Raw genomic sequence first — 11,430 nt, forward strand, 5'->3', positions numbered from 1 at the left:
TAAAATTATATGGTATTTGTCTTTCTCTGACTTATTTCACTTAGCTCCCTCCATGTTGATGCAACTGGCAAGATTTTACTCTTTTTATGGCTAAGTAATATTCCATTGTATATATATACCACATTTTCTTTACCCATTCATCAGTTGATGGACACTTGGGCTGTTTCCATAGTTTGGCTATTGTAGATAATGCTGCTATAAACATTAGGATACATGCATCCCTTTGAATTAATGTTTTTGTATTCTTTGGGTGAATACCTAGTAGTGCAATTGCTGGATCATAGGGTAGTTCTATTTTTAACTTTTTGAGGAACCACCATGCTCTTTTCCAGAGTGCCTGGACCAGTTTGCATTCTGACCAACAGTGTAAGAGGGTTCCCCTTTCTCCACATCCTCGCCAACACCTGTTATTTCTTGTGTTGTTGATTTTAGCCATTCTGACCAATGTGAGGTGGTATCTCATTGTGGTTTTGATTTGTAATTCCCTGTTGATGAGTGATGTTGAGCATCTTTTCATGCATCTATTGAGCATTTGTATATCTTCATTGGGAAAATATCTATTCCTGACTTCTGTCCTTTTTAAATTGGATTATTTGGGTTTTTTGGAGTTGAGTTTTATAAGTTCTTTATATATTTTGGATACTAACCCTTATCAGATATTTCATTTGCAAATATCTTCTCCCATTCTATATGTTGCCTTTTAGTTTTATTGATTGTTTCCTCCACTGTGCAAAAGCTTTTTATTTTGATGAAGCCCCAATAGTTTATTTTTGCTCTTCTCTTCTTTGCCTCAGGAGACATATCTGGTAAGTTGCTGCAGCTGATGTCAAAGCGGTTACTGCCTGTGTTCTCCTCTAGGATTTTAAGAGTTTCATGTTTCACATTTAGGTCTTTAACCCATTTTGAATTTATTTTTGTGGGTGGTATAAGAAAGTGGTCCAGTTTAATTCTTTTGCATGTTGCTGTCCAGTTTTCCCAACACCATTTGTTGAAGAGACTGTCTTTTTCCCTGCTTTGTCAAAGATTAATTGACCATATAGTTGTGGGTTCCTTTCTGGGTTTTCTATCCTGCTCTATTGATCTATGTGTCTGTTTTTGTGCCAGTACCATACTGTTTTGATTACTACAGCTTTGTAATATAACTTGAAGTCCAGAATTGTGATGCCTCCAACTTTGGTTTTCTTTTTCAAGATTGCTTTGACTATGAGGGGTGTTTTATGCTTCCAAACAAGTTTTAGGATTGTTTGTTCTAGTTCTGTGAAAAATGCTTGTGGTATTTTGATAGGGACTGCATTAAATGCGTAGATTGCTTTGGGTAGTATAGACATTTTAACAATATTTGTTCTTACAATCCATGAGCATAGAATATCTTTACATTTCTTTGTGTCCTCTTCAATTTCTTTCATGAGTGTTTTATAGTTTCCAGAGTATAGGTTTTTCACCTCTTTGGTTAGGTTTATTCCTAGGCATTTTATGGTTTTTGGTGCAATTGTAAATGAGATTGATTCCTTAACTTCTCTTTTTGCTGCTTCATTATTGGTGTATAGAAATGCAACAGATTTCTGTACATTGATTTTGTATTCTGTGACTTTACTGTATTTGCATATCAGTTCTAGCATTTTTTTGGTGAAATCTTTCAGGTTTTCTATACAGAGTATTATGTCATCTGCAAATAGTAAAAGTTTTACTTCTTCCTTACTGATTTGGATGACTTTTTATTTATTTCTGTTGTCTGATTGCTGTGGCTAGGACTTCCAGTAGTATGTTAAATAACAGTGGTTAGAGTGGACATCCCTATCTTGTTCCTGACTGTAGAGGAAAAGTTCTCAGTTTTTCCCCATTGAGGATGGTATTAGCTGTGGGTTTTTCATATATGGCCTTCATTCTGTTGAGGTGTGTTTCCTCTAAACCTACTTTGTTAAGGGTTTTTATTGTGAATGGGTGCTGTGCTTTGTCAAATGCTTTTTCTACATCTATTGAAATGATCATATGGTTTTTGTCCTTTCTTTTATTATTGTGGTGTCTTATGTTGATTAATTTGTGAATATTGAACTACCCTTGAAACCCAAGAATAAATCCCACTTGATTGTGATGAACGGTTCTTTTAATGTACTGTTGGATTCAGTTTGCTAGTATTTTATTGAGAATTTTTGCATCCACGTTCATCAGGGAAATTGCCTGTAGTTCTCTTATTAAGTAGAGTCTTGTTTTTTTCTTTTTTCTTTCTTTTTTTTTTTTTTTAATAGTGGAGTCTTTATCTGGTTTTGGTATCAGGGTAATGCTGGCCTCATAGAATGAATTTGGAAGTTTCCTTCCATTTCTGTTTTTGGAATAGTTTGAGAAGAATAGATATTAGCACTTCTTTAAATGTTTGGTAGAATTTTCCTGTGAAGCCATCTGGCCCTGGACTTGTTTGTTGGGAGATTTTTTATACTGATTCAGTCTGTTCAAGTTTTCTTTCTATTTCTTTTTGGTTCAGTTATATGTTTCTAGGAATGATTCCATTTCTTTCAGGTTCTCCAATTTGTTGGCATATAGTGTTTCATAATATTCTCTGATAATTGTTTGTATGTCTGTGGTGTTATTTCTCCTCTCTCATTTGTGATTTTACTTATTTGGGTCCTTTCTCTTCTTTTTTGGTAAGTCTGGCTAAAGGTTTATCAATTTTATTTTTTCAAAGAACCAGCTCCTAGTTTCATTGATCTGTTCTATTGTCGTTTTTTTGTTTGTTTTGTTTTTAGTTTTGTATCATTTATTTCTGCTCTAATCTTTGTTATTTCCTTCCTTCTGCTGGCTCTAGGCTTCATTTGTTGTTCTTTTTTTTAGCTCCTTTAGGTGTAAGGTTAGGTTGTTTGAGATTTTTCTTGCTTCTTGAGATAGGCCTTAATTGCTATATACTTCCTCTTATGATCGCTTTTGCTGCATCCTAAAGGTTTTGGACCATCCTGTTTTCATTTTCATTTGTTTCCATGTACTTCTAAAATTTCTTCTTTGATTTCCTAATTGACCCATTCATTCTTTAGTAGCATGTTGTTTAACCTCCGTGTATTTGTGGTCTTCCCAGATTTTTTATTTCAAATTTCATAGCATTGTGGTCAGAAAATATGCATGGTATGATCTCAGTCTTTTTTGTACTTGTTGAGGCTGGTTTTGTGGGCTAATATGTGATCTATTCTGGAGAATGTTCTGTGTACACTTGAAAAGAATGTGTAATTCTTTTTATTTAGTTAGTTTATTATATTCAGTTAGCTAGCATGTAGTACATCATAAATTTTTGATGTAGTGTTCAATGATTCATTTTAAACCTGAATTTCACCTTGTTTGCTCTTAAGATTATAATCCTGGTTTGTGATTGATCATGAACTTGCATTTGCCCAGTTCTCCTTTATTCATCTGTTTTATTTCCAACCTTGCTGCGCCATATCTTGTGTATAAACTTGTTTTTATTTGTTGCTATTAGAATTTTGTTTTGTCTTAGTTCTGCCAGTATATTTTATATTATATTTTCTTTTTTAGAGTTCAAGAGCCTTTTACTCTATAGGGTCTGTTGCTTTATTTTGTGTCTCAGTGTGGAATGTTGAGAGGCAATTATTCTGACATACAGTGTGCCTTTTATTATTATATATGTAATTATGTATACATAGTATATATATTTCACATTTACTATTACTTCAAGATTTTTGTCTTGATATATACCTTGATATATACCTTTAATTATTTGTTTAGTTCTTCCTTAGGCACTCCAATTGTGAATAAATTAGATCACCTTTGTCTTCTTTCCCTATCATTGTGTGTATATGTGTAATCTTTCTTATCTCTTTATTTCCATTTTACATTGTTCACTTTTCATATATTCTATGTGTCACTAGTGCCTTTTTCAATGTCACTTCTCTCTTCTAATTCCAGTTTCATTTTTATTTCTGTGACACTTTTCATTTTTTTTCCTATTTGTTTCCTGAGTGAGTTCTGGTACTTTAATTTCATGCCCTGATATCTTACTCTCCTTTTAATTTCTATATTTCTTCAATGTGGTTTTTCTTCATTGAAGTGACTACTTTATTACATGCTTTTAAATTCAGAGTGAATTATTTGGGCACAATTTTTATTTGCTGCATGGCCACATTTTTTAGTGAGTATTTTTGTTTGTCCTAAATTCTCTCTTTCTCCCTCCATATTTTTTATTTTATATTCTCTTTGATTCAGTGCTTTGCCGGTGACTTTTTCTTATAACTCATCCAAATACACTTTTCTTCGACTGGATTTTTGCTGAAGTTTGGTGTGTGTGTGTCTGTGTGTGTAGGTGTGGTGCAGCCTTCCAGGCTTCAAATCCTAAATGCTTTCTCCTTCTCTACCACACAAATTGTTTTATGCTAAAATGGTTCCTCCATGTTATTCTTTGGTCTTTTATCCTTTCCTTCTCTGAGCCAAATTGTGTCCAGGGAGACTTGTTCAAGCATTCCTGCTAATCCCAATTCTTACTCCCATTAATAAAAATGATCTATATTGGTTTGCACATTACAGTGAGACTTCTTATCTTCAGAAAGTATATTTTTCTTGGAACTGAGACATCTAGCCATCTTTAGGTTTTCTCCGAAATTTTATTGCTTTTGCCTAGTCTAAGCTCATTTGGCATCCCCACATATATTTTGAAGTATAGATAATAATTGTATCCTAGTTTTCCTAAGCACAAAGTTTGTGTTTTCCCCCCCTTTCTCCCTGTTGGCCTTCATATGACTTCCAGGATGAGAATAGAAAAGATACTGACCCAGCCATGTTTATCCTGGAAGTCTCTCCTCCTGTATTTGTTTTAATTATGTAGCTCTGAAACCCAAATGAGGAAACCATTGATCTAAACAGTAGTCTCTGACTTAGTTTATGTAGATTTTAAAAACTGAATAAATTCTTGAGATTCTCAGGTTCCAGTGATGCAACTCAGCACCACTGAGATACTTAGCAACTGATCCTTTATTTAATCTATCAATTTAGATAAACGCAAGTACTATATCCAAAGTACCATAACAAGGTGCCCTTTACTTGTTATAGGATGACCCAAGTACATGAACCAGAGTTCAATGAAGAATCTGAACCTAATGAGTTTTAGCTAAATAGGAAGGTGAATAAAGGAACTTTGTCAAACATGAGTGTTCAAGAAAGAAGGAAAAAAAAAAAAACTATGTGTAATTTGATCCACAAGAAAAACTCTCAGACACATTTAAATTAAATGCATAGTTTCCATTCAATTAGCTATATCTTTCCCACATTATTTCCATTAATAGAACATGTTTTCAACTATTCTTCTAAGCTGGAGCAGAAAGGTTAAAGCTATTACTGTTTCTGTATCTCTAAGAAGTGGAACAAGAGTTGTTTTTGCTTTCATTACTTATTTTTTCATCATATGTACTTATTCAAGTGTCTGGGAGAGAGGCTTTCTTTATTATCTTCTGGCAATGATAAGAGATGATGGCCAATACAGATAGTTAAAAATAATTAAATTGTGGCTTGTTACTAGTCAGTGGATACTTTATTTTAGTTTTAATCATAGATTTCTGTTTATTTTGTATGAAATTATACATCATTTGAGTTGGATAGATTTTAATATATAAAAGGGTGAAAAGAGCATCATGACCATGGAAATGACTTCACCCTTGCCTTTTACTTTTGCACATCTACAGAAGAAGAATAGACAAAATGATCCTAAGGTCCTTCCCTCCTAAGGTGCTGTTCTCTGCAATACTGCTCCAAAAGCAGTGTAAGAGACTGGAACTAATAGATAATTCAAGCCAACTTAACCTTCTGTCCCATTCTCTAAAGACCTCACATGAGCACACCCCAGGCAAAACCATCTCATTGTACTCTGGGAGTGTCTATCCTTACCTTGATCAGAGACACAACCTTTGTTATAGTTTCTCAAGTGATCTCCTGGATTTTTTGATCTGGTTTCCCTTTAGTGGAATATTTGTATGCCTAGTCAAAACAACATCAATCATAGCCAAACTATGCCAAGAAGTCTGGGAAATTACTTTGCTGTTTATATTGAAAAAAGTCTTCAGTTGAAACCCCCTTAGCCCCACTTTGAAATCTAAAGTAGAATTAACTCTAAGGGGAAACCTTTTTAATGGGAGGTCCCATGTCATAGAAACGTAGGCAGCATAAAACATGCCCCTCAGCCTCACACAACAACCTCCAAACCACAAGGAAGTTATGCCTGCCATGTCTTTGAAGGCTCTTGAAGCTGTTGGCTATGAAATCTAAAGCCCTGCTCTACAGATGTCAGTATAAATCAGAGGGTATTTTGACACAAAACAAATTATATTTGAAAGTTTTCAGTTCAGTAGCCAGGGTCTAGGTTTCACTAATTAAAAATTCTGTTTCTCATTCCATATTCCATGTGAGTCCCTCATACGAGAACCTTAAAATCAGCATTCAGCCTTGGTGGCCTCTAATCAGGCTGCATGTTGCCAGCACTGTGGTCATTTTAAAACACTTGTGTATCTAATGGTCAGGGGTGTTGTCTTTGGAGTCAGGTGATCTAAGACCACATTCCCCTCCAATACTTAATAGCTGGGGGATTGTGGGCCAGTTGTTTAATCTCTTTTGGGTCTCTATTTCTTCATGTTGTGAGGATCAGATATGACAGATGACCTAAAGCAGAGTCACTGGCACAAAGTCACTTGACTTTACAAGGAAGTTACACCACACATTCAAGGAAAAGATCCTTCCATTTGCACAGTTCTTCCTGGTACATTTTATAAAGCTAGTAAAAAGATTTTATAAATTTCACACAAGGAATACGGAAGACAAATCTCACTCATAAATGGTGATTTAAAAAAAAACAACTCCTGGGGTGCCTGGGTGGCTCAGTTGGTTAAGCGACTGCCTTCGGCTCAGGTCATGATCCTGGAGTCCCAGGATCGAGTCCCGCATTGGGCTTCCTGCTCGGCGGGGAGTCTGCTTCTCTGAGCTCTGACCCTCCCCCTTCTCATGCTCTCTCTCTCTATCTCATTCTCTCTCTCAAATAAATAAATAAAATCTTAAAAAAATAAAATAAAAAAATAAAAAAAAAACAACTCCTGAATTGGTAAATTAAGTCCAATCTAGCTGTGTGTGTGTGTGTGTGTGTATAGCACATCATTTTAGGTTTATTGCAGGAATTGCAATGTTGATTTATAAGTAGAAAAATCTCCTATAAATTCAGCATGTTAATATATTACTTATAGAAGTAATATATTACTATTTTACATAATATATACTATATTACATAATATATTACTACATTACATAATATATTACTAAAAATTACTTATGGATGACTGTATGGAAGAGCCATACAGTCATCTCAATAGAGGCATAAAAACATTCAGTAAAACTTAGCCCACTTCATGATAAAGTCTTAGCAAACTAGCAGTAGAAAAGAACTTTTTACATCTGCGGTATATCTCCCAAAATAAGCACTAGCATTATTGTTACTGCTGAGGTTTTAGAAACATTTTCATTTATAATTAGGAAAAAGTCAAGGATGTTTATTGTTTTCTTTTCAATATTGAATTGTGATCCCAACCAATGCATTCGAGATGAGAAGAAATTAAGGTTATAAGGGTTGGAAAAAAGAAATAAAATGTCATTATTTGTAGAAGTTATGATTGTCTACATAGAAAATCCATAATGACTTTCAAATAAATTATTAGATTTAACAAGAGGTTTTAGCAGGGTTTCTAGATATATATCAATATACCAAAAATTACACTTATATACAGTAGAGACAGTTAGAAAATATTATTTTTAAAAAGATATAATTCATTAAAGCCAAAAATAGTCATCTTAAAATAAATCACATGAAAAATATGCAGGACCACTGTGCAGATACGTATAGAACTTTGTTGAGAGATAGTGAAAATATCTAAATTAAAAAATATATTATGTTCATGTATAGGAATATTTACTACCACAAAAACGACACTTTTTATTCTAATAGACCCATGGATTCAAAAATAATAAAAATCCTACCGAAGTATTTTTGAGGATTTGAATGAGTTGATTCTAACATATGTGTGAAACTCTGGGAAACAGGATGGAGTTTCCTCAAAAAGTTAAAAATAGAGCTACCCTACAACATAGTGATTGTACTACTTGGTATTTACCCCAAAGATACAACTGCAGTATTCTGAAGGGGCACCTGCACCCCAATGTTTATAGCAGCAATGTCCACAATAGCCAAACTATGGAAGGAGCCCAAATGTCCATTGACAGATGAATGGATAAAGATGTGGTGTGTGTGTGTGTGTGTGTATGGAATATTACTCAGCCATCAAAAAGAATGAAATCTTGCCATTTGCAACGATGTGGGTGAAACTAGAGGGTATAATGCTAAGTGAAATAAGTTAATCAGAGAAAGACAATTATATGATTTCACTGATATGTGGAATTTAAGAAACAAAACAGAGGATCATAGGGGAAGAGAGGAAAAAATAAAACAAGATGAAATCAGAGAGGGAGACAAACCGTAGGAGACTCTTAATCATAGGAAACAAACTGAGGGTTGATGGAGGGGAGCCGGGTAGGGGGATGGGGTAATTGCGTGATGGGCATTAAGGAGGGCATGTGATGTAATGAGCACTGGGTATTATAAGCAACTGATGAATCACTGACCTGTACCTCTGAAACTAATAACACACTGTATGTTAATTAATTGAATTTAAATTTTAAAAAATGAATATGAAACAAAAAAATTAAAAATAAAGATTAAAAAAATGAAATGAAATAAAATATGTGTGAAAAAGCAAAATCTAAGAATAGCCAAGACTCTCTCAAATAGATAATTGGGGGAACTTGCCCTTCCAGAATCAAGATTTTCTATGAAACATCAGTGATGATGAAGTTATAGCAGCAAGGAAGAGAATAATGAAGCAGATTGGAGGGGTCAGGAACAAATTTATGCAGATATGGATAAGATGCATGCCCATACAGCAGGGCAGATCAGGGAAGGAAAGTCAGGCTGTTCACAAATATGCTAGACACTTGGTTATTCACCTGGAAAAATGTGACACTGGAGTCCTTTCTCATACACAACTCAAAAATTAATTTCAGTTGGATTAAAAATTTAAATTTGAGAAGTAAATAATGTAAACATTTAAAAGAAAACATTGGATGATTTCTTTCTGACTTTGGGGGTAGGGAAACTTAAACAAGAAAAAAAATATACACAGACAACATAAATCAAAGAGCATATATTTGTGTAAGAATTGAGAAACTCCCATTAATAAAAATGATACTATAAAGGAAGTAAACAAGACAACCCATAAACTAGAAGACCTTTGTAGCACATATAATACAAGGCATTATGTCCAGAACCTATAAAAAGTCTCCTATAAATCAATGGATTTTAACATACGCAAGAATTTTTACTGCAGTATTGTTTATAGTAGCAAAAAAACTGGAAGCAACCCAAAAGTCCTCATTTGAAAATGGGTAAATTTGATATATTCATATAATGGAAAACTGAACAGTAGTGAAAATGATTAAACCATATAAAGTATGGACAAATTTCAAAAACAATGTTGAGTGAAACTTATAGAAGACTATTTGTAGTATGATATCAATTATAAAGTCTCAAAGGCATAAAAACAAAAATATATAGGCAAATATACATACATATAAAATATGATTATAGTAAAAAAAATGGCATGATAAATGTAAAAATAAAGGTAATGGTTACCCCTAGGAGTCAGAGAGTAGAATGTGACCCAGAAGAGACACATAGAGGCTTCAATGATACTGATGCTGTACTACCTTTTAATATGAATTGCTGTCATTTAAATGATCACAGAGATGTTAAAGTGTGAAAAGATGTGCCTCTTAGAATTCTTAAAATATTGCATGTCATAATAAAAATTTTAAGACTAAATGTGTATAGTATATATATACATAGATATTTTCTCAGACCTTTCCCATATTTGCTTTCTCAGACATTTCTCATATTTAAAATATTTTTAAGAACTCCTCATCTTCCTCTTTTAGTTTGTCACTATTCCTCTTAAATAAACTATTGTGGCCAGAACTGAATACAATACTCATTTAAAGAATGGATTCTACTGTAGCTGTCCTTACATAAGTGAACAAAGACTTCTACTTTATTTCCCTGAACAAAAAGATCACTATAGAAGTTGTGATATTTGCCCTACTATTATTAGAGTTTCTGTGGAGCACAGATTTCTAAATGATTGGTCTGGTAGACGGGAGAAAGGATGGGAAAGAAGCTCACAAAAGAACACATGCCACTTGAAGGGTATGGGGAAGGAAGAACATGCAGTTGCCAAGCAACCAGCCTGTATCCTTCACCTTGAAATGCTGACTTCAAGTGGCACATGGGCCTCAGGTCTTTCTCTTTGTGGCAGTGATGTAGCCCTCCTTACACCTCTAGCCTCCTTTTTCCTTTTGCACCCAAGGTAGAGGATTCTGCAAAAGTGCCTTGATTTTGCATTGTCTATTGACCTCTTTGCATCTAGCTGCCCATGTTGACATGAGTTTGATTCACAAAAATAATCCTTGTCTTTATAGGATTCCCTAGATTAAAAGTATAAAAATTCTCTGGAAAGATCTTTTAATGTGTGTGTGTGTGTGTTTTGTGTTTTCCATACCTTTCCTAGAAAGGTTTGAGGTTGCTAGAGTGTCATATGTTTTATTCTTAGTTGATAAAGCCAGAAATGAAATTAATCCCCTTTTCCATGATGCATTCTGGAATAAAAGTGAGATTTTCAGCAAGAAAAGTGTATAATGTAAAACCATCTACTCCAGCTGCATGATAACGATGGTTGAGTTTGGGAGATAGAGGAATATAGAATTATGAATAGGTGTTTGCCTTCATAAATGCCAAGGAATTTCAAAAGGTCTTGTGCCAGAAAATCCTATTAAGTCACTGTTTCCCAAGAGTGATCTTGAATGTCCTGTATCAACATTGCCTGGGATGTTGGATTAAAGTGACCATTCCCTATTCACTCCCAATCTTATTGGATAAGGCCCTGCGATTCGCATTTCTAATAAGTTTTCCAGGCAGTTTTTGGGACACACCACTTTAAGTGATTTTTAAATGTCCCTAATCATGAAGTGTCAGAATTGTTACTAGCTTGGTGGTCTCTCTAAACAGAGGATTTACCATGCAATTAGCAGAGATAAGCCTTCACGGCATTTAATGAAATATTTTGCCAACAGTGCCCTAATACAATTATAGTAACTACATTTTCTCCGGTTCCAAATAATTTACCCTCTGGATTCTAAAATCTCTTACTTCTGAGACCATAAGCCTGATTGTTTTTTTCATTGTATATTCGAGCTCTCTGATAGCAGCTGACCCATACCTATACTTGCCACGTTATCCCATTTACTTCTTGCCCTTCAGACAGTAGATAAAGGGGAAGACTATCAACCAGAACTTAG

This window comes from Mirounga angustirostris, unplaced genomic scaffold (assembly GCF_029215605.1).
Source record: "Mirounga angustirostris isolate CCGP_5_RB_7025 unplaced genomic scaffold, mMirAng1.0.hap1 SCAF_3, whole genome shotgun sequence".
NCBI classification, from domain to species: domain Eukaryota; kingdom Metazoa; phylum Chordata; class Mammalia; order Carnivora; family Phocidae; genus Mirounga; species Mirounga angustirostris.